Genomic DNA, 22,423 nt, shown 5'->3' with positions numbered 1-22,423 from the left:
CCTCTAAGGTTGGGGCCTTACTTGGTTGGCTACAACTGGAGGCTGGATTCGTTCTAAGCATATGTTTAGCCTTTCAAGTGTTATGGGATGCCTTCCTATTTTTCTCACTGCTTCATTATGACCCAAGTTTCATTTCTAATCTAGTTCTGACTTAGGGTTGCATGTCTCAGAACTTGCCCTAAAGCTTCTGGATATTTAGAACTCTTGATCTCAAATAAACAGTATATGGTGATCATTTGTCAGCATCAAGAAAAAGTTTATCTCTGGATATCTCAAAGGGTGAGAGTGAGCAACCTGTGGGTAATATTAATTAATTAGTAATCTTACAGATGTATTTATTTTGTACATGAGCAATCTTGGAGAGATATATTTGTTGCTAACAGTATTTACATATCTGATTATTTGCAAAAGGAAAACTACTTGTTCCTAATCTGAGTCATTTGATCTAAAACAGTGTTCTTAACCTTGATCATTTGACATTGTTGAAAGAGTTGTTACAAAAGGTATTGAAGAAGCAATGAAAGCTTCCCTAGCTCAGGTCACTCCCTTTGTAAGTACTCCAGGATATTAGTGGAACCTTTGCAAGTGTAGATCTCAGTGTTGTGTGTGTATGTGTGTGTGTGTGTGTGTAGTGTACTGCAACATATGTTTCATTATAGGAGATACTATAAACATTAGAGCTTAAACCATATATTTTTCTGTGAGAAACCAAGCTTATATGTGGGAAAAAGATAGCCTCAGCCTCAAGAGTCTGGAATGTATCAGACTTGCCAATACAACATATCACAGTGAATTTATCAATCATGAGTTATAAAAATGTGATTAACTTTTCAGTGAGGAGATGATTAGTGACAAAAGGTAGTGGCAGAACTTGATGGTAGAGGCCGGGAACATGGAGGGAATATGGTATGTGTGACGTTTCCAAACTGTGTATTCTGTATTTTCAGGCTCAACTGACAACATATCACAGGTAAAGCTACTGCCATCTATTTTTGTTACACTTCATACTACATTATCTAACAATTACTTGTGATCTTGTTTCCAACTTCAACTGTGAAGTCCTACATATTTTATTTGTATATCTCTGGAATCTGTCAATGATTGGCACTTAATACATACAAGGTTTGTTAAATAAATGGGTAAGAGCCATGTGGGCCACCAGCTGCATACAGGTCATGATTTGCCAAGTGTTGGCTACTTTGGTTTGAAAAGGGTCATGGCCTGAGATACCGTATTTTCTAGTTGAAAACCAGTTCTTAGAGAATAACAGAAAGTCTCCTGAATATGCACTGTGTGTGTGTGCATATGTGTGCAAATACATACATATATTTTTAACACAGTATATTTTAGAATGGAGTCTTAAGATAACAGAGCTGGTAAAGCTCACATTAGAAACCCCTGGTCCAACTTCTAATTCCAGGCTGCAGTTTTCTCCAGAATTGATCAGTCTCCTGATTGGATTCTTCCATTTTTGGAAAGTGATAAAATATCCCCTCTTCCCTCTTTTCTTTACATTGTTTATTCAAAGTGATTAAATGTGAGGTCTTAAGAAAAATAACGAGGCATAGAGATTCACACATACGGAGGTCTGGTCCCTTGTATTTACCTTCTCTTTACAAAACAATCCTAACCCAATTCATGATGATGCGCTTGGTGCTTAGAAGTTACATACATCAGTTACACTCCAATTCATATTACTAAGATTGAAAGTGTGTCAAAGTCCCAACTACCCTAAACAAGTAGTTACGTAGAGTCCAGCATTAGTGCTCTTGAGGCTGAGTGAGATCCTGATTGTCACCATCTTTGTCAATAATATATCTTCTCTTAACACCATTGGTACTACATAATAGGACAAAATTAAAGCCAAATCACATGAGGTCATTGGCTCTAAACAATTACAATTTTACAGGCACTTTTGATCATCCTGATATACTCTCCATTCAAACATGAGTGATTATACAGTATATTAGATGTTGTGCAACATCCTGTCCAGGATTCTAATGTGATCTCTTTTATAGTCCTGGAAATGGAATGAAATCAGTGATAGGAGGTGAGAATGAGAACAAGAGTTAATTAAGTGGGAAAACTCCTTTTTCTAATCCACAAGATTATTCACAGGTCAAGACTCTTACCTACTCAAAATGAGACTTGTGGAAACTGTAGCTCTCAGATTCTTTTTATATTCATATTAGCTCTTGGCTCCAGAGTAGCGAGACATCTATGCAATCTGAAGTCCGCACCATAGATTGTTTAGGTAACCTCGGACATAGACCTTCAACACACTCTTTTGCTTTCTATGATTTTCAGAAAAAAAGGAAAAAGAAAAAAAGTGTCTATAAAAATGTCCCTAAAATAAATAGTAAGAAAAGAAAGAAAGAAGGAAGGAAAGAAAACCTCCTGAAAAGTACATTTCTTTTGCATAAAATCCATTTTTCATTTTGCACTGATGTCTATCTTATGGACAGAGATTCATTGGTAAGGGGAAGGTGTTGTTCTGAATAAACTTAGGTTACATAAATATTTTAAAATCACAAACTTTAAAAATAGATAACTTTCTGATATAAAACATTAGCAATGATATTTTAAAATATTAATACTAATGTTTTAAGGTAATCAATAAATCACAAAATATGCTGAAAACATAATTTGGTCCTGGAAAAATTGATAATGTTATTGCCATACAATTTTATCCATACTAGAAGCAGTAATATATAAACCTTTAAATAAAGTTCAATATTTTTAGTTTTCCCTCATTGATAAAGTCTTTTTGTTGTATTATAGCCACCTTATAGTATATTTTCACAAGAGGAAATAGTGTGTAAAGCTCAAAAATCTAGAATGTATACTTAACAAGGCTAGGGACTGGGCCTATTTTTACTTACCACTGCATCTTCAGAGCCTAGCACAGGGCCTGGAAGGTGATAGAGTTAACATTTATCGAGTGTGTAATATGTATAAGTCGTTCTCAGCACATTACATGGGTTAGCTCATTTAATCTATCCATCAATCCTATGGGGAAGTGCCACTTACAATCCTATGGGGAAGTGCCACTTAACAGATGAAAAAAACTGAGACCCACATTGGTGAATTAAATTGCCAGTGGTCATGATTAGTACGTAGTTGGATTAAAATCCAAATCCTATACATCTGGCTCAGACTTTGCCTCTTAATTACTATGATGCTAGACTGTCTGCATTAGACAAACTTTAAATACTAAATGAATAAAAGAATGGGAGCGAGTAAACATGAAAATATTTTCCTATCAGCCCTCACCGCCGCAATGTTTTCAAAAGAAAGCATGATGGCACTGAACACACGTATTTATTAAAGCAAAGTGGGTATGTGTATGTTTGAGGGCATGTAGGAAGACAGGCAGTGAATGAATTTAGGTCTTTATGACTTCTTTGAGGCCATTTATATATGTAATAATCTAGTATTTATTAAGGCTATGATGAGCTAGGTAATGTTTTTGAAGTACTCCCTTCAAATTAATACATATGAATTATATGTGAGAGACCAATAAAAGGAGTGGGCCTTAGTGAGAAGGAAAAAGAATTGGTCGAAATATTAGTCTCAGGCAAAATCAATTAGTATTCTTTGTGCTATAGTAATTGGCCAATTCCTGCATGCGCTTTTTTGCTAATGTCACTCATTTCCTGCAACTTCTAGTTTTCTTAACCTATAAAATAGGAATGATAATTAGAATTGAGTTTGAGAACTACTGAAAATTACTCAGCAAATACAGACATTTTTGAGAAATTATGGATTAGAGGGTTATGGAAGTTCAAAGGGTGTTTGTGAGGCCCAAGAGATGGGAGAAGGAATAATGCATACTCATCTTCTTAAATAAGCAAAAGTACCTGAACTTTTTTAGCAGGCTATAAGCTAGCAAGGTTCAACAGGAAATTGAACTGTTTAAACACTGAAATTGAGATAGTATGTTATTGTCGAAATTTCGGAGAATGTATTTACCCATAGTTATTTCAGTGGTCAGTTTATCAATTTATCTAATTTTTTGGTAAACTGTGTTAACAATGTATAAAGTCCTATCCCTAATTGCTAATTTTGCAGGTTTATTCTTAACACTTTTATTTGGTAAGTATGTGAGTGTGCATGTGTGTGTGTGTGTGTGTGAGTTAATGGATCTCTTCCTGTCACTTTCCTCTCCTTTCTAGATTCTCTTCTCTGCATTGCCTGACACTAAGTGATATAAATTTTTAAATATAGGCAGAAAAGCTGTTATTTTTTATTTAGCTTTTACTGTGTAATGGAATTTGTGACAAGATTATTTGCCACAATGTTATTTTGTGTCTTGATTAGTGTTCTTTGTAAAGGACCCCGAGATATGTGTACAAAAGGCACTGTATGAGCTGTGAATGGAGAGGCAAATGACCTTCATTCAAATATAGCCAAGTAGTCATTATCAAAGTTTTCAGCAATTTGAACTGCCTAACTAGAGGCCTGACAACAGTAATTGTGGATGTCCTTAAAGGATAGCTGTATACATTTTGATCAGTGAGTACCCTGAGTTCACTTTGAAAGAAGCAATTATGACTAGGTGTAAGTTTTGCTTGAATTAAGTCCTTTACGAATGGCATTTTAGAAACTCCTTGGGCAGCCCTCGCTGACTATCTTCCCGCTAACACCAACATGGCCCGGTGTTGTACATCAGGAATATGTTTGCTGACACTGTCATGACGTGGTATCAGAAGTCTGTTAATCTCCCAAGTAGATGAAACTGAGCTCTGAGGCAGTGCAAGTATTGCAGGTGTTTGAGTTACACAGTGGCCACCAGCAGCGATGTCAACTTTCTCGGGTAAAGGTTAGCTCTCATTTTTAAAAAGCATTACATTTTTTATTGCATATAGAAAAAAAAAATCGGCCAAATATTGAAGGTCCCCGAGCCAGGGAACCCCACGCCTCCGACACCCAGCTTCAGCGTTGCACAGCGCTTCTCCCAAAGTGCTGGTTTTCTCAAGTGTTCCGACAGTAGAATTTTTTTGTTTTCAAACCAAGTCAGACTCAGAACCCAAAGTATAAAACAGATAAAAGCAACAAAAGGATGTTTTTCAGTTTTTAGCCCTTGTCAGAAAATACTTAATTGCAGTATCTGTAAAACATTTTTTGTTGGACTGGCACAGACCCCTTGTTCCCACTGAGCCCTATTGGAAAACCACCAAGCTGTCCACAGGGCGTAGAGCTCTTTAGAACAGAAACTATGCCTTTAGCTCCTGTCACAATATTGCAAGGAAGTCAGTACCTAACTAAAGACTTCTTCATCCAGGACTGACTTACCAGCTATCCCAGACGCTGAGTTTTCTGTGAGAAGGCACATGCACTCCGTTCCTCGGAAAGTCCTGCAAACTCTCACTTTGAAGCCGTGTTCTTTCTTCACACAGATCATGTAACTTGGCTGACAGGTTTTCCATGCCTCCTAGAGATAAGAGACAGCCTTACAGCAAGAGGGAAGCAAAATATCTAAAAATCGGAAAGAGGAACATGTATGTAACTGATATACATGCATCATTGTGGAATCATTTTAATATAGAACCAAGTAAATCTATGTGTCCCCGAGCGCCTATTACATTACAACACATTGCAGCTACAACATCGGTATCCGTAATTATGATGATTGGTTGCTAACATAGGTAAAATACCGGAGAATCTTCCTACTTTCCAAAGTGTGGGTATGCTTAAGAAGGGTTTCGGTCACCAGTCCTTGAATGCCATGCCTCTCTCTGCATCAGTCTTCCTCCCTTCTTCCTTCTTCTCCTTCTTCTCAACCTGCCCAGTGTAATAGAATGAGTCAATCATCGTAGCTGTGAAATAAAATCTGTGTTCAATTTCTTGCGCTTTCACTTTCTAGCTATGCGAACGTGGGCAATAATGTTGCTCAGTAATGTTATACTCTTTTTGTCAGTGTAGTGATGAGGTTTAATGAGATAAGTGGTGGGCAATTTAGTTAGTACTTAATAAATGTTTTCTTTCATGCTCGACAGGGATAAACCTCAGTTACTTATACTTTATCATCTTCTAAATTTCCTCTTGTAAACTCAGTATTCATGCCATGTTACCTTAATTTTGGTTATTGCTGCTTCACAAATCACCTCAAAACTTGGCTTAAAACAATAACAATATATTATTTCTCCTGATTATGAGAGTCGACTGGCACAGATAAGCAGTTCTTCAAGGTGATATTGGCTGGCGCTGCCGTCATGATGACATGTGCTGGAATGTTCTGTATGGTCACTCAAGTGTCTGGTACCTTGGCAGGACTGTGGGAAGCTCAGGCTCAGCTGGGCCTATCTACGTTAGTCTGAGAGGCTCATCCTCTCACCATGGCCTCTCCGGTGGCCTCTTCACGAGTGGCTACTTCTAACATTAAAGACCGAGCCCCCTGAAGTGCGAAAGCTTACATCTAGAACTGGCCCAGTGCTGCTTCTGTGGTATTCTGTTGTGGAAAGGGAGCCAGGATCTGACAGTTCACTGTTGGAGGTGACTGAAGAAAGGCTGGGTAGTGTGGTTGATTGAAGGCCATTTTGGAAATCAGCTGCCACGGTATTCATTTTCTAATTTTTTGTCCCTGTCTTATCCCCATGACCCGGATATTGTTGTGCCTTACTTAGCATTACAGATGAGTCCTTTTTATAATTCTGCTTTAATTTGGAAGCGAACAACGCTGACAACTTTAACAGGTATCAACATATGAAATGACTGCCTTTGGTCTAGCCTCAAAAAAATTTGTTCCAGGGGTGTCTGTGTGGCTTAGTTGCTTAAGCATCTGACCCTTGATTTTAGCTCATGTCATGGTCTCAGGGTTGTGAGATCGAGCCCCAGTGTTGGGCTCCAGGCTCAGCAGGGAGTCTGCTTGAGACTCTCTTTCCTTCTCCCTCAACCCCTCTGCCTGTGCTCTCTCTCTCTAAAATAAATAAATCTTAAAAAAAAGCTTGTTCCAATGTTGATGAACAGCACAGCCCATGAATAAAATAAATACAATATATTTTATATAGGATTTGCGCATAAGAAAATAAAAGGCCTTACCAGTTTGGTATTACTACCAAACCATCCCAAACATAATGAAGTTAGTTACGAATTGGGCCATGGTCCCTTCAAAATGAAATTCACTTTCTCACGTCCTTTTCATAGAGATCCACAGAAAAAAATGAAACAAGATGGGATCGGGAGGGAGACAAACCATAAGAGATTCTTAATCTGACAAAACAAACTGAGGGTTGCTGGGGGTGGCGGGGAGGGATGGGGTGGCTGGGTGATGAACATTGGGGAGGGTATGTGCTATGGGGAGTGCTGTGAAATGTGTAAGCCTGATGATTCACAGACCTGTACCCCAGAGGCAAATAATACATTATATGTTAATAAAAATAATTTTTTAAAAAAGTGGCTAGAGGGGCACCTGGGTGGCTCAGTGGGTTAAACCCTCTGTCTTCAGCTCAGGTCATGATCTCAGGGTCCTGGGATCGAGCCCCACATCGGGCTCTCTGCTCTCCGGGAAGCCTGCTTCCCCCCTCTCTCTGCCTGCCTCTCTGCCTACTTGTGATTTCTGTCTGTCAAATAAATAAATAAAATCCTTAAAAAAAAAAAAAAGTGGCTAGAGCAAAAGCAATGGGGAAATATTTTGCTGTTAACCTCAAGACAAAAAGTTACAGAGTTTGAGAGCACTGTAGATTATCACTGGTTTTCTGAAAAGAGTTGTTTTGTTCAGATTATTCTGATAGTTAAATTTCGATGTACAAAAAAAGGTACATATTGTCATCAGTCCTTCCACAAACTTACAATGTTTCTGAGTGAGAGGCTCTAAGAATCACATTGGACCCTCTGTCGAGAAAATGCCCATATGCTCTAAATTTTGCATACAGTATCAAGGGTTTACAGCTACAGCCAAATGCATCCATGAATCCCAGGTTAAGAACCCCAGCTGTAGGTCATTAAATCCCCAATGAGAGCAGAAAGGTAAGTTTCACTTGATTCCCAAGGCAGGACTTAGCTAACTGTTCACAGAGAAAAGTTACACTTTCAACCATGTAGACAGTCACCACTGCTTTGGTTCTATTAAGAATATTATATCGATTCCATTCTAATCATCCTATTCGGAGGTAAGGGGGTGATGGGGGCCAAAATGAAAGAAATGCAACCAAAAATAAAATTAACTAGTGGTAGTCTAATTCACCTCTGTTTCTGATGCCTCGGAGCCTTCGTTAATGCTTGTAGAAGGAGCACAAGGACTTGGATTTCAATACTGGCTTCGAGGTGCAGCTTTTGGACCTTCGGCAAATCCTTTAAGCCGCCGCTGTCTCTTCCTTTCTGCCTGCCTGTGCCAGGGCCTGGGGGGTAGGGGGTGTATCTGTGTGTGTCTCTCTGATACTTTCTTTGGCTTTTTCACTCAGTCTATCACTCTCTTACCCTCTGTCTCTCCAGCTACCACATTCTTCCTCTCTGCCTCTATCTCTTTTTTTCATGTATACATATGTAGGCACATACATACCTGACATAAAAACATCTCTAGAGACCTCACAGAGATCTGGTGACAATCAAAAAAGATGACTCAAATGCTTTTGAAGTATTTTATAATTTTTACAGTGAAAATGTATTTAAACGGTTTTTATTCTGTAAGACTTGTTACTGAAAAAAACAGTTTGGTTTGGGTGGAAAACACAGAGCTGGTTGGGAGACTTGGGTTCTAGTACTGTTTTCACTAATTTGCTGTGCCATCTGAGGCCAGGCTATAAACCTCTGGAAGTCTCTGTTTCTTCAGAAATGGCAGGCAAGGGTTATACTAGCTAAGCTCTGGGCCCTTTTTCAAGTCCTGTTCTTTTTTTGCTTGAGTCTCTTCTAGTGGACCAGGAAGAAGTGAAGTTTTTCCCTACTTTTGTCAGATGATGATATGATTCTTGGGTACTGTGGTGCCCGTGGATTCTATACATGCCTTCCTGTCTCTATAGCTGGTCTCATGGAACCTGGGAGAACTAGACACCCACACTGGTTCTTTTTCAGAGCCATGAAAATAACAGCTTTACAAAACGTCTGCAGATTACATTCCTGTGGGGGCATACTTTCCTGATGTTTGTACTTAGTTCTAATTGTAGGAGGAAGCCTTCTCTGTTTGGCTCATCTATTTGATATATTGAATTTACCCAAAACAGACGGGGCCCTTTGTTCCAGCACTTTGGCAAATTGGCTTATGCCATTTTGTAACCTTTCGAGCTTTTATGTTGTTAAGTTGCAAAGCTTTTCTGTGTTCTTATTGCTAGGTTGGTGTTGTCTGGGACGCCTGTACCCGCACCAAAAGGGAGCGGTGCTCCTTGTAATTGTGGCAATGTTTACTTCTTCCCATCAGTGTATCTGCTCTCTTTTCTGAAGTAATCACTATAATTACACTTCTTCAATGAGTTGCGTTCTATTGTGTCACCAGGCCTATCTGCTAAACATCACTTGTGTTTTTCTTATCTGAGTGCTCTCAAATGGGGAAAGTGAGATGTGTTGGCAAGCCACCTTCAATCAAATTAATGTGAGACAAATGTATTGTCAACAGAGATGGTGGCGGTCCCTATTTATCTTGTTCCAATAGAATGGTACAAAAACTGACCTAATGTTTATAAAGAAGTGTTTATTTGGTCAAGAGGTGCATATATATGCTAATCCTTAGAGAACAATAATAAAGTCTATTTTCTTACTACTTTGACTTTATTGTCATGTCAATGGAACATGTTACAGCTGTGTTTTTGTAAAAAAAAATGAAATGAGGTGAAGTGTTTGGATTTATCCTCGTAAAATTTTGGATGTGCTAGGACTCCCATGGCTTGAAAAATAAAATGTTGGTTATGAGCCCCTATCTTTTTAGCTTTTTACCTTAGTGTATGTTTTCAACAAAATGCACAATTCTCCTAAAACTTTATTATAGAGTTTCTGTTATAAGTAACATGGCAACAATGACTTATGCCTTTAAATAAGTAATACACATTACTTGAGTAATTTTAATTTTAGTTAACAAAAAGAGGATACCACAGAACAAAGGCATTTCTTTTTTTGTAGCCCTATGTTAAGTTAGTCCTATAATACAATTGTAGAATTTTGTGTACATTTACTTATTTGATTTATATTGCTCTTCATTTGAGAGTACAGCAAAATTGCAACAACCAGAAAAGGAAATTTTTCATCCATTTACCAAAAGCGATATATCCCAAATTATAAATTTATTTTAATAGTGTTATGAACAGGAGTAATAAAAAATAATAATTTTCATCCTTAATTTGTACTAGAAATTGCTACGTGATAGTGATCAAATTAAATATGCAAATATAGTCCATGCTCTGGATTTCCTAATGACTTTTTTCTTACAGTTAGAAGTTTGGAGGATCGTCTCACATGTACAAGGAACTTTTGTTCTCCAATATATAGAAACTAAAGAATAACTCACCTGGACATACACCTGTTCTTAGATAGATGTTGAGGATCGGGCCCCAGCCTGTGATTTAAGCCCATGTAATTGTAACTCAAACTTCACATTCCATGCAGACAGTGCCTTCACGTGAACAAGCTTAGCCAGAGTAGATCTTTATATTTTTATTTAATAGATCATTCCATGGACTTGCCTGAAAAAATACCCAACACAAGTAAAATGATACTTCCATGAGGAGATATTCCTGATCTGCCAAAGCGACTCTTGGAAGATAATCCATTCTTAACTCGTAGGCTGATGACATCACAGTAGTATATTTTCTTTTTTAAGCGATATCTAAAAGCATAAAATGCAGGAATGCCCCATTTAATTCCTAAATAAAATACATAACATTTGGATGACAAAAAACAGCATAACTACAAATGTTTCCTTTTTTAGTAATGGCCAACTTTTCTCTATAAATGACTGTGGAGTCACTCCAAAACATATATTAACATAGTCTATTAGTTTTTTAATCCAATAGAACATAGCAACTGGAGGGGAAAAATGTTATTTTAAGAAGATTTTAAAATAATTTCCCCCTCAAAGCTGACACTATATAAATGAGTTTTGCACCTCAAGACATTTCCATAAAGTTGTAGACCACCAGAGATAAGGGTAGCAACCAGGGAGATGAATTAATAATTAACTAATGGTTTCTGCTAATTACTATACTAATAAATTTGGTGTTGTTGACATTTTACATTGAATTTTAAAGTTTGTTGGACTGTATATGGTGACTAGTATTGTAATTATAGATTGGTTCTTTGGGCCCACTCATTTACGTCTTGTATAATTAGTTACAACTGTGTTCTCCAAGTCTGAATTATTCTCAGATGTTAATTTGCTTTTGGAACCTCTCCTCACATTTAGGTATTAAAAAAGATTCATCAGAGGAAACTAGTTAGGAAGCACTTATAGTTAAGGCCTGTTTTTTTGTAACTAAAACCAGCTTTACCTCAAGACATTATTTCTAGAGGATGACTATGTGTCATTTCCCAAGGAAGGGAGCTATGTTAGACACTTGCCTGCACACCTGCTGGAATGTGGGAAAGAAAGAATAAGATAGGGGGTGCAGCAGTGTCAAGGAGCCAAAGGTCTCCTCTGCTCACCATGGCTATCCCCATGGCTTCAGAGTAAGAATGTGATAGGAAAGGTAGAGAATCCTGCCCAGGAAACATGATAACCTGATTCCCTTCTCCTTGTTTAATTTAGTCCTTGCTATGCTCCTTCTAGCAACTCCACTTTGTTTGGAATATCCTGGCGCTGTTGATGTATTCTTTATGTGTCTGGATATTTTTTTCTTTGCATGATACTGCTTGGTATGTTTTTCCCATTCTGGTTAGACGTAAAGTGTTCTTGGTTGCCTTCTTGAATGGAACCTAACTTCGTTTCTGACCTTCATTATACCACAGGCTTCATGATCTAAGTACAGTTCTTTTCTTGAACACACCATAAGCTTTCATATTTGCAAAGCCTTTTCATATAGTGTTAAGTCTATCTGGAATGCCATGCCACTCTTCCATCTTACAAGACTTAGATTTATTTTCTCATGTGATATGCAATTAATGAGGAGCTACCATGGGCCAAGAACTGTGTTAGGTGGTGGTGACAGAGAGATGACTCCTATTCAATACTTACCTTTGAGAAGCCAGAGTCCTGACAGAATCTAGAACCAACCCTACCTTCTTCCGAGTACCCATAGCGTTTTATACATCTTAGGTTGTCTTACATAAGGAATACTCTCCTACCTTCTCATTTCTCTGGTCCCTAGAGTTAGGTTCTTAGCATAACATTGTAGAATTAAAGAAGGCCTTAGGGATAGTCTAAGCTAACTCCATTTGTAGATGATGAAACAAATGATCAAAGGGCTAAGTGAACACAGCTAATTACTTGTGTTGAGACTAATTGCCCAGACTTGTTTTCTCCTAAATCTAGCATTATTGTCACTGTTCCACCGGGTTTGCAAGTATTTCTGGAAGCTTTTGGGAAATAGTCATTACTTCTGTTGGATTACTAGGGTGTTAGTTATTAGCATCAGCCTAGCCTAACAGTGTGTGAAACTATACGATAATGGCGAAAGAGGAAATGTACTTTGAGAAAACAAACTCTCAATGAGTATTTTACATGCTGGGAGTCATGACTCAGCCATTCCCAAATGACCTAAACCAGAATATTCTATAGTGACAGAAAAAGAATATTTCTTTTACCTAAAATGACAACCAAATGAGTTATCCAATTAGGCTGGTATATGATTATACCACAACAGATTAATAATGCAGTTTTGAAAGATAAGTGTTCTTTATTACTGAAATGCATCATAATACATAACCCTGACTTCTGCTGGAAATATTTGGAGCCTGAGTGGTGTAAAGAACATAGGTTCTATAAGCACATGGACCCCAGACTACTTTACTAAACTTTAAGTGGAAAATGAAGGATAAGCTCATCCCCACTTGCTACCAACACAGGTCGTGGTATGACTCTAAGAGTATTTTGTATCCACTAAATCTGATTTATTTTTAAGAGTACCACCCATGGGATTTACTGCCATTGCAATTCTGTCTTTTTTTCCCTCATCAGTTTTTCTACCCCCTTTGCCTCTGGAGGACCATCTTTGAAATCATGAATACATTCTACCATATGGATTTTTAATTTTCTGAAAAGGTATAAAGCAGCAAGGGTTGGATAATGGCAAGCTCCCCAGACTGGTGCAGGAGTTCTTAGTTCTCATTCTGGTGTTGCTGCTACTGAGCCGTGAGAGCTCTGGGTCCCACCCCCACCCCCAACCAAGTGTAAGATGCAGGGCCTGAACGAACGGCCTTCAAAGTCCCTTCAAGCTCTGTGATTCAGCGATAGGAAATTGAAGCTTTTGCTATTAATTTTCCATTGATTTCTGAACTTCTTCTTTAGTAATCCCTGACTCTGAAATAAGTCAAATACAAAAATGGGCTGATGAAGTTACTGTGGACACTCTCTTTCAATAACTTTAAACGGCATAATCCTAGCTTTTCATAATGAAGTTTGAGGAAAATCCATTTTCAGAGAGTTGGTAATTAACGTGCATCGTATAAGCAGCTACAGCAGCCTGGTCGTCGTTATTAACATATAGCAGACTTTGTCAATTCATTGGTGAGTGCTTCCAGTTTCAGGAAGCCCTCTGGGTAAAGCCCTGCTTAGCAGGTTTAATGTGAAGAGTTGGTGTCATCCTAATCAGCTGTCCCTGACAGAGTAAACATGGTTCCGTCTGTGCTGTCCCTCCCTGGCTGGCTGTGGGTTTCCAGCCCACTGAGCACTTGATGCCAAACAGTCTGTTAAGGGACAAGGAAGAGACTCTTTGGGGATCCCGGGTATTTATCACGGTGTAGGAAACTTGAGGTTCAAAGAGCCAGGTCTCATATATACCAGTTTTATTTTAAATATTTGATCAAGGACATTTTGAGGGAGTTTTGGCTTTTTTGGCTTTTTGTCTTTAGCATAAGATGACACGGCTGTTCTGCTCAGGTGTGCTTTTGTTAACCCTGTCTTTTGTGTAACTAAATATAGTTCAGAGACCTGGCAGACAATCCAAACTGTCGGATTTTTTCCTTTTTTTCTTCCCCAAGTGAGTAGGTCTTAATTTGTCGTCCAGCTCTGAGATGGAAGGGAGATCTTGCTCACATAAGAAACTTCATTTCCAGAGAAATGAATCAAATTGCTTTCTAAGTACAGACTCTTAAAAGTGTAAAACATATTTAAAGTCAGTTCTTACAAATGGTTGTTTCCTGAGCAGAAATGTATAAAATAAAAACAGTCGAAACTTACTTGTAGAAACACATGTACAGACACACCCGTAAGCATATATACCAGGGAGGCAGGGTGGCAGGAGAAGATGTGCTGTTGAAAGAAAATGGTACAATGAATTGTCGCTGGGGGAAGTATTCACGAAAATGATTAGGAAAAGACTGAATCTTTTTAATTCTTGCATTCTTGTTCCTTAGTTCAAAGTTGTGAAATTTTCCAGTTCAAGGTGTCCTGTATTTGTTAACTTGATTAAATACATTAGTCTTTCATAATTAAAAAGTAGTTTACTATTTTATAGCGATATGCTAATTCTAAAGCACATGGAAGTTTTCTCCAAATGCTTTTTGCTTTAAAAGTAAATGTAAAGGTCATATGAAACTTCTTGCAGGAAGCCCTTCCTTTTCATGTGTACAAGTATGTGTACTTTTCTGTAGTTTCATATGAAATAGCTTTTCAGCAGAGTAGTTATTGTAACACTAAAGACAACACTTGGATAATAACAATAATAATAAGAAGAATACAATAAGAGTTCTGTTTGAAAAGTGAAATAACCTAACTTCATGCCTAAAATATTCATGTACCTATTTATGTTTACAAAAAACTAAAATATTAGAATATCAGGTGAGCAGCAGTAAACTACATAGGTAACATACAAAAGGAATCCCCAGTGCATTTTAGTCCTCCTTGAGAAATTTAGAAAAGACTATTTTTATTGGTTGGAAAAATAATTGATTTCCTACTTGAGAAATAATGCCTTTGGGATTTTTGTTGTTTTTGTTCATGGTGTAACTTTTCCCTATTTGGTTTCAACATATCTGTGCTCTTTCCCCACTGAAGAGAGTAATGGAATTTTCAGAACTATCATGAAAATTGTGTTTTTAAGACAGTGTATCCAAGGAGCTATATCCATGGTTTGAGCGGACTGTTGGCCGCAGAGCACTGTAGGAAGTGATTATTGTAGCAACTGAGTCTGAATTATTTTTCTTACAAAGATCTGAGGGAACCCGTGTGTAACTTATACTGGATAGAAGATTTATTGCCTTTAAAGTAATCTGCACAATAGAGCCTGTAATTATAGATTGTAACAAATGCATCAGGGCAAGTGGTCTTGCTTGAAAAAGTTTAAACTTTTCTCTGGCACCTGTCACATTAACATTGAAATGATTCAAGAGCGGGACGCCTGAGTGGCTCAGTGGGTTAAGCCTCTGCTTTCGGCTCAGGTCATGATCTCAGGGTCCTGGGATCGAGCCCCGCATCGGGTTCTCTGCTCAGCAGGGAGTCTGCTTCCTCCTCTCTCTCTGACTGCCTCTCTGCCTACTCGTGATCTCTCTCTGTCAAATAAATAAATAAAATCTTTAAAAAAAAAAAAGAAGGAAATGATTCAAGAGCTGTTTTTCAGTATGAACCATTTTAAGTGTAGAAAAAACACCCTGAGAACTAAGCCAGTCATAAGAAATAGTGCAAAATCATATTTTGGGGATATAAAGCAATTCCTAGTTAGTCTTTATAATATTTTTTTCAGGTCAAGATCATGGAAAAAGAAAATAAAAATATTTTCCTTTTCACCATGAGTATGATTACCATTTCCTTTTTACGATGAATTCTATTATTCTACTTTTATTAACAAGAAAAAAAAAACATTAATTTTAAACAAGGGCCCATAAAAAATTCTGTACTTATTGGGATCTGTTAAAAAAAAATCAGTTTTGCTTACTGGAAGGGTAAAATGCTGTTTAATATACTTTTCTCTTTGCAATTAAATTAGATTTCTTTTAGTGGAGAAAAACTCATAAAGGAAACAGCCTTGGAGATGTATTATGCTCTAACATTTAAATAATTAGACTTCTGTCTCATTGAAATGTATATGCTCTAGGTTTGATAGTGATAAAAGCATGAATATTAGTATGATTAGGAAATTACATCATGTCACAGCATAATTGATTGATTGATAGCTGAGTGAAAACTAACCATAAAGCATGTGAAAATAAATGCCTGTTCAGCAGTTATTCAATCAGAATTTTTACATCTACCCAGTTGCAAGATTAGTAACTGAAAAGCTCATCTCCTAAACAAAATGGAATTGATGTTTCTTCCCTTTTTTGCTCTGTGTGTGTGTGTGTGTGTGTGTGTGCGCGCGCGTGCGTGCGCATGCTTTCGTTATAACCCTGGCAAGGAAAAGACTACAATTCAAAGTGCTTAGTCCTCAACTCAGGAGTTAATTGTGCCTCAAGACCTGTTAGATGGACACTAAATTACTTAATTGACTCTATGAGCAATTAGTGTTTTGGAATTTCCTTTCAAAATCTAAGTTCAAAATGTAAAGCTTCACTATCACCGACATTGATACTCTTTTACTCATCTCTCGAGAATTCAATTTCCCAAAACATTTAAACTATCATTAATTTTTAAAGATCATTTTGTCTTTTCTTTTCTTTTTTTTTTTTTTTTTCCCTGTTTGTGCTCTCACTTTCTCATTCTCTGTCCTAATCTTTTAAAGATTCCTGCTCACACAAGTCTTTGGCAACACTCACGCTAGTGGAGAAGGGCTGGAGAAGCGAGACCACTGCAGGATTCTCTGTTTCAAAGCTGAACCAATATTCACCATTGACATATCCATTCATCTGTGCAGGGTCATTGGAAATCCTCTCTCTCTAGTTTTTCCTTCCCTTCAGGGAGCAATGCTTAAAAGAGCAAACCCCTGGTGTGAAGAGATAGGAGAATTCTCAGCACGGCCAATGGTGCCAGGAATTGAATTAAAGTTGGCCATTTGCAGATGACTGTCTGTTGGAGCTCCCAGCACATGGAGGCACCGGGCTTTCAGCTGATGCTTTGTTTACTTAAAATTCTGTCAGTGGCACTTCGATTCAATTTTTTTTTAATAGTAAAAGTCATATCATGCCAAAAATATGCTAGGAGGGTAAAAACACTTAGATATGTGTTGCTCTGTAGACCTATAACATTTTATTAGACTCCTAAGGCTTGCTTAAGGAAAAAAAAAATTTAAATCTTTGCAAGAAAGGACTGTGCTCCACATTGCAATAGCCAAAAAAAAAAAGAAAAAGAGAAAGAAAAAAAGTTAAATCATTACTGAATTCATTCGTCTTTTGAGGAATTTAAAACTTGTCATTTCTTCTGCAGTTGTTGACATTCCCAGATCTATTTTGGCATAAATCACATTCTGATATGACTGAACCCACAATTGTGACTATCTTCATGTGCATTATCTCTTCTCAGCGAGAGGCACTCAGAAGACATACACTGCCATCAAATCTTAGATGCCAGAAGTCAGCACTGAAGATGTTTTCTCCAGTTTGATTTTCTTTGTTATCATCGGAGGTGTTCACCGGGCTTAACTGATCAGGCAAAGTTAAGAACTCTCAGAATTAGAGTTGTGAGGAAAGATTTGAAAACCCTGGGAAGAACACAACCTGTTCAGGAGATGGAAGTTGAGAATACGTAGTCCTTGTGCCAAGTCCCAGTGAACCAAGCATGTTTCAGCCATTGTCAGCTTTGAGTTTGTGATTGCTACTGGTTCGTTATGTTTCTACTTTCACTTTAATTTCTCTCCGTTTTATTTGCAAATAGTGAAGTGTGCCTGGTACAAAGTAGGTCCTTAATAATCTTTATTGATGGAATGAATAAAAGATGCTTAATATTTCTTTTTTATTTATAATTATTTTTATTTTACTTAGTACCTGATTTCAAAAAACAATTGTCCTGTGCTTTTCTTGGCAAATTCTGTTTAATGCTTACTCTCCCCCAGATACAAATTTTACATATATCTCTAGGATTGCATTTGGAAAAATGTGGGAAAAAGGTTTACCCCACACATCTATACCTGTTCAACTGTCTACCTGATACAGTTCATTGTGTGGCGGCTTGTTCATACCACCTTCATCATAATATCACTCTTGGAAAGCAGGATGTGTAGTTGGGGAAGTAGTATTGTAGCAAACAGTTTAATCTGACTAAATGACCTTACACAAAAGAGAAAATGTACAATAACAGTCAAGCTTGTAAAAAGGGCATACTGTATTCTAAAGCAACCCAGAATGGATTTTTAACCACAATGAATGGACTGTGTCATCATTTTAAGAGCAAGCTACACAACTGATTTTAGAAGGATTTACTACTCTCTTTAGATTTATTACAAAGTATAGAGCACGACTCTTTTCTCAAAAGCATGCCCCCCCCCAAGAAAAGAAACCCTCTCTCTCATCGCTCTCTCTCTTTCTCACTCTCTCTATGTGCCTCTCTATCCATTTATCTATTTTTTAAGCTATGCTAAGGAGCAGTTCCCACTGGTGCAATAAGCCGTTCCTTTTCTTGAGTGATCTAGACCTTTTTAAAAAATGTCATATCTGGTTATCCGTAATATAAAATAACCCATCAAAGTTGCCATGGTGCAGCCTCACATCTTAAATATCAGTCTGTGCCCTCTAACCATTAGTTATCAAGTATCGTTTAGGCCAGTCATGGCATAAACTCTGTTAATAGAGTTTTACAAATAGAATGCCAGTGATGTGACTTCAACTGTAAGAAATTTAAAAGCATATTTATAGTGCTTATTCCTGATTATTTGGTTCCCTATCCAAAGTTTTTATAAACATAACATTTAAATATAAAGATTAAACATTTTATCACAATCTTATTAGCTGTTAGTATTCAGTAGCACCCATAAGTCTGGCACCTATAATGAAGTCTTCTGTTATTTGTTAGATTTTGTTAAGAATGCATTATTGAGGGTTGCCTGGGTGGCTCAGTGGGTTAAATCTCTGCCTTCAGTTCAGGTCATGATCTCAGGATCATGGGATTGAGACACGCTTCCTCCCCTCTCTGCCTGCCTCTCTGCCTACTTGTGATCTCTCTCTCTCTCCGTCAAATAAATAAATAAATAAATAAAATCTTTTAAAAAATAATGCATTAATGAATATCATACTCATGAAGTGCATTTGATATTAAGCATAGACCTAGTAAGTACTAAGAGAAAAATATATATTATTCTGATTTTATAAAAAAAAATAGCAGGTACTATTTCTGTAAATAGTGACTGCTCTGTGTTTCATAAAAATTTAGTTGGTCTGGTTTTATCACTAATTTGACATTTGTGCTTATTTTATTTTTCCTTTCTTATTCATTGAACACATACTCTGTGTGAAGTATGGTGGAAAATGCTTGAAACATAAAATGAATAAGACAGTCTTAGCCTAGTGAAGGAGATTAACACATAAACAAATGCCATAAGTGGCTAAATGATTCTCAATAAGAATTTACCACAGGAAAATTATACATCTTCCTTTTAAGTTCCCAAAACATTTTCTTGCATGACTATGTGTAACTAAGAATCAGACATCATTCTAGTCACTGAACACTATGCAAAAGAACAATCGTACTTATTTATCACAAATAATTTTGATAGAAAAATGCACATAAGTTCATGAGATGTTGCTACACACACACACACACACACACACACACACACACACCCCACACAAATGAAAGTACTGAAAGAGATAACTGACCACAAGGAACTCATAGTCTCATGGGACTGCCACGAAGGAAAGAATAGTATAGGGCAGGGAAGGGCATTATAAGTAGAAAGAACAGCATATGCAAAGATATAAGGTAGGAGAAAGTGTAGAACATCCCTTAAAGTTAGTAGGGTGTACAACATGCTGTCAACAATTTAATATAAGAACTAGAACTACAGAGAAAATTTCCAAGTAAATTTTAAAATACTCAAACTTGCATTTTAAAACCAGGGAAAGTTTCTTTTTTTAAAAGTAAACCCCAAATACACACATCCCAATAAGAACCAGAGAGACCCTGCTGAAAAGGGACAAAGTTGCCCTAAAGCAATAGCATGGGAATGAAGAAGGATCAGATGTTAGTGTTTTAAAGAATGAACTGAGAAGACTGTCCTTGATTGAACGTAGGGGAAGAGAGGAAGAGTGAGATTACCTGAAGGCTGAATTTTCTTTGCACAGATTGGGAAGTTAACTCCACCTGCTTGTGAAAGTCATTTTTAATAAAAGTAACGCAGTAAGTTATTGGCAGGGCCAGAAAAGGAATTGAATTCCCCTAATCATAAATTAGTAGCAGAAAGATGGAAGGGCTTTTTTTTTTTTTTATCATGCTTCTGAAATCTACTTACCTGTAACTTCTCATGAATTCTCTTTAGTTCTGTCCCCTGGAATGTCAAAGAACTCTGGCAATGATAGTTCCTGGAAAGTAACATAATGTTCTAGTGGTTTTCCTTCCATCTTCTCATTCTCACCTTCAGAACAACCTTTCCAAGGAAATTATTATATCTCCATTTCATTTTTTTTAATTTTTTACTTTAAATTCAGTTAATTAACATATAATATATTATTAATTTCAGAGGTGGAGTTCAGTGATTCATCAGTCTTATATAATAGCCAGTGCTTATCATATCACGTGCCCTCCTTAATGTCCATCACCCAGTTACCCCATCCCCTCCACCTCTCTCCCCTCCAGCAACCTTCAGTTTGTTTTCTATGTTTAAGACTCTCTTATAGTTCGTCTCCTTCTCTAATTTCATCTTGTTTTATTGTTCCCTCTCTTCCCATATGATCCTGTTTTCTTAAATTCCACGTATGAGTGAGATCATATCATAATTGTCTTTCTCTGATTGATTGATTTCACTTATCATAATACCCTCTAGTTTCATCCACGTCATTGAAAATGGCAAGGTTTCATTTTTTTGGATGACTGAGTAATATACCATTGTATATACATACCACATCTTCTTTATCCATTCATCTGTCTATGGACATCTGGGTTCTTTCCATAGTTTGACTATTGTACACATTGCTGCTATAAACATTGGGGTACAGGTGCCCCCTTTTACATTTGTTTCTTTGGGTAAGTACCTAATAGTGCAATTGATGGGTCATAAGGTAGCTCTATTGCCAACTTTCTAAGGAATCTCCATACATTTTCCCAGAGTGGCTACTCGAGCTTGCATTCCCGTATCATCCCCATTTCAAAGGTGGGAATACCGAGACATAGGAAGGTTAAGCCATTTGCCTCAGGTCCCATGACTGGTTACTAGAAGTCTAGGGATTCGGACCTGGAACAGTTCAAATATATGCTAAGATTCAGTCCACGATGGTCAGAATATGACAATGCTGACATTTCAGCAGACTTAACAGTTATGAATTAAAAGTCCTTATTATGGCAAATGATGATCTTTTTAAAGGTAGTTCTTGGTAAGAAGAGTGAATAAAATATTGTAAACAGTATAAAAATAATTTTGGTAAAATATCTAAAATAAAGTCTCTATTTACTGTTTTTTTCTTTCAACAAATGCAGGTATTACATCCTATAGTAAATTCTACATCATTAAATTGCTTCTATGAGACTCTACTGTTTTCTACATTCTATAAAGTATATACAAATTGGTAGACTCTAACCCAAAATGACCATAGATGTTTTATGGGTAGAAATTAGAGTACCAAAAAATACAGAGGCCTAGAATCATACTTATTGGTTATACTTTATCCTTCTCAGTGGTGAATACCCATGACAATGGAGACCGACAACCCTCGGTAAGAGAGTAACTTGTTCAATAGCTCTGGAGGTGAAGGTGGAAGGATTATTTTTTAAACTGAAAAATATCTTGCTCAGTATTGGCCTATAAGGTATACCAAAGCCAATGTGTGGAAATAATAGAAGATTTGAGTAAAAGGAGTAACAAAACTACTAGAATAAGAATAGTAAACTCAAAATCTGGCCTCAGTTCTGCCAATTATTAACTTTGTAATAGTAATTAATTCATTGCATACATTATGCCTGTTGGCATTTATAGCAATTGTGTGGGGTTGACTAGTAAGGAATTTTAAATTCAGAGACTGGTCTTCAGACCAAGATTACTGTAATAGAGCCAGTTACTAGGTAGGGAACTAGTAGTGAAATGTATGTCTTTTGGCTCCTTATACAGTATCTTCTATTGAAAAGGAGGAAAGCATAAACAATGTTTCTTTTGATTTTGGAGACCACTAAATTATCTGATACAAGTCACTACAACAATCCTTTGTCCCAGATGAAAAGGGCACCATGTTTTAGAAGGTCCAGTCTTGCCCTCCTCCAGTATTCTCCTATACCCTATTGTGAGGAGTCCAAGGGCCATGAGGATGTTCAAACTTGGAATCCATGCCCTCTTTG

General features: G+C 37.2%; 1 protein-coding gene across 2 annotated transcripts in view; it reads left to right on the top strand.

Moving 5' to 3' along the window:
- FIGN (fidgetin, microtubule severing factor) overlaps positions 1 to 22,423 on the top strand; it is a 125,658-nt gene that overhangs the window by 77,945 nt on the left and 25,290 nt on the right. The gene's annotated exons all lie outside the window — the stretch shown is intronic.

Source organism: Lontra canadensis, unplaced genomic scaffold (genome assembly GCF_010015895.1).
Source record: "Lontra canadensis isolate GAN:19392208 unplaced genomic scaffold, GSC_riverotter_1.0 scaffold69, whole genome shotgun sequence".
NCBI lineage: Eukaryota > Metazoa > Chordata > Mammalia > Carnivora > Mustelidae > Lontra > Lontra canadensis.
Note: the sequence above shows the minus strand (reverse complement) of the source record. Positions and strands in the feature narration are given on the sequence as shown.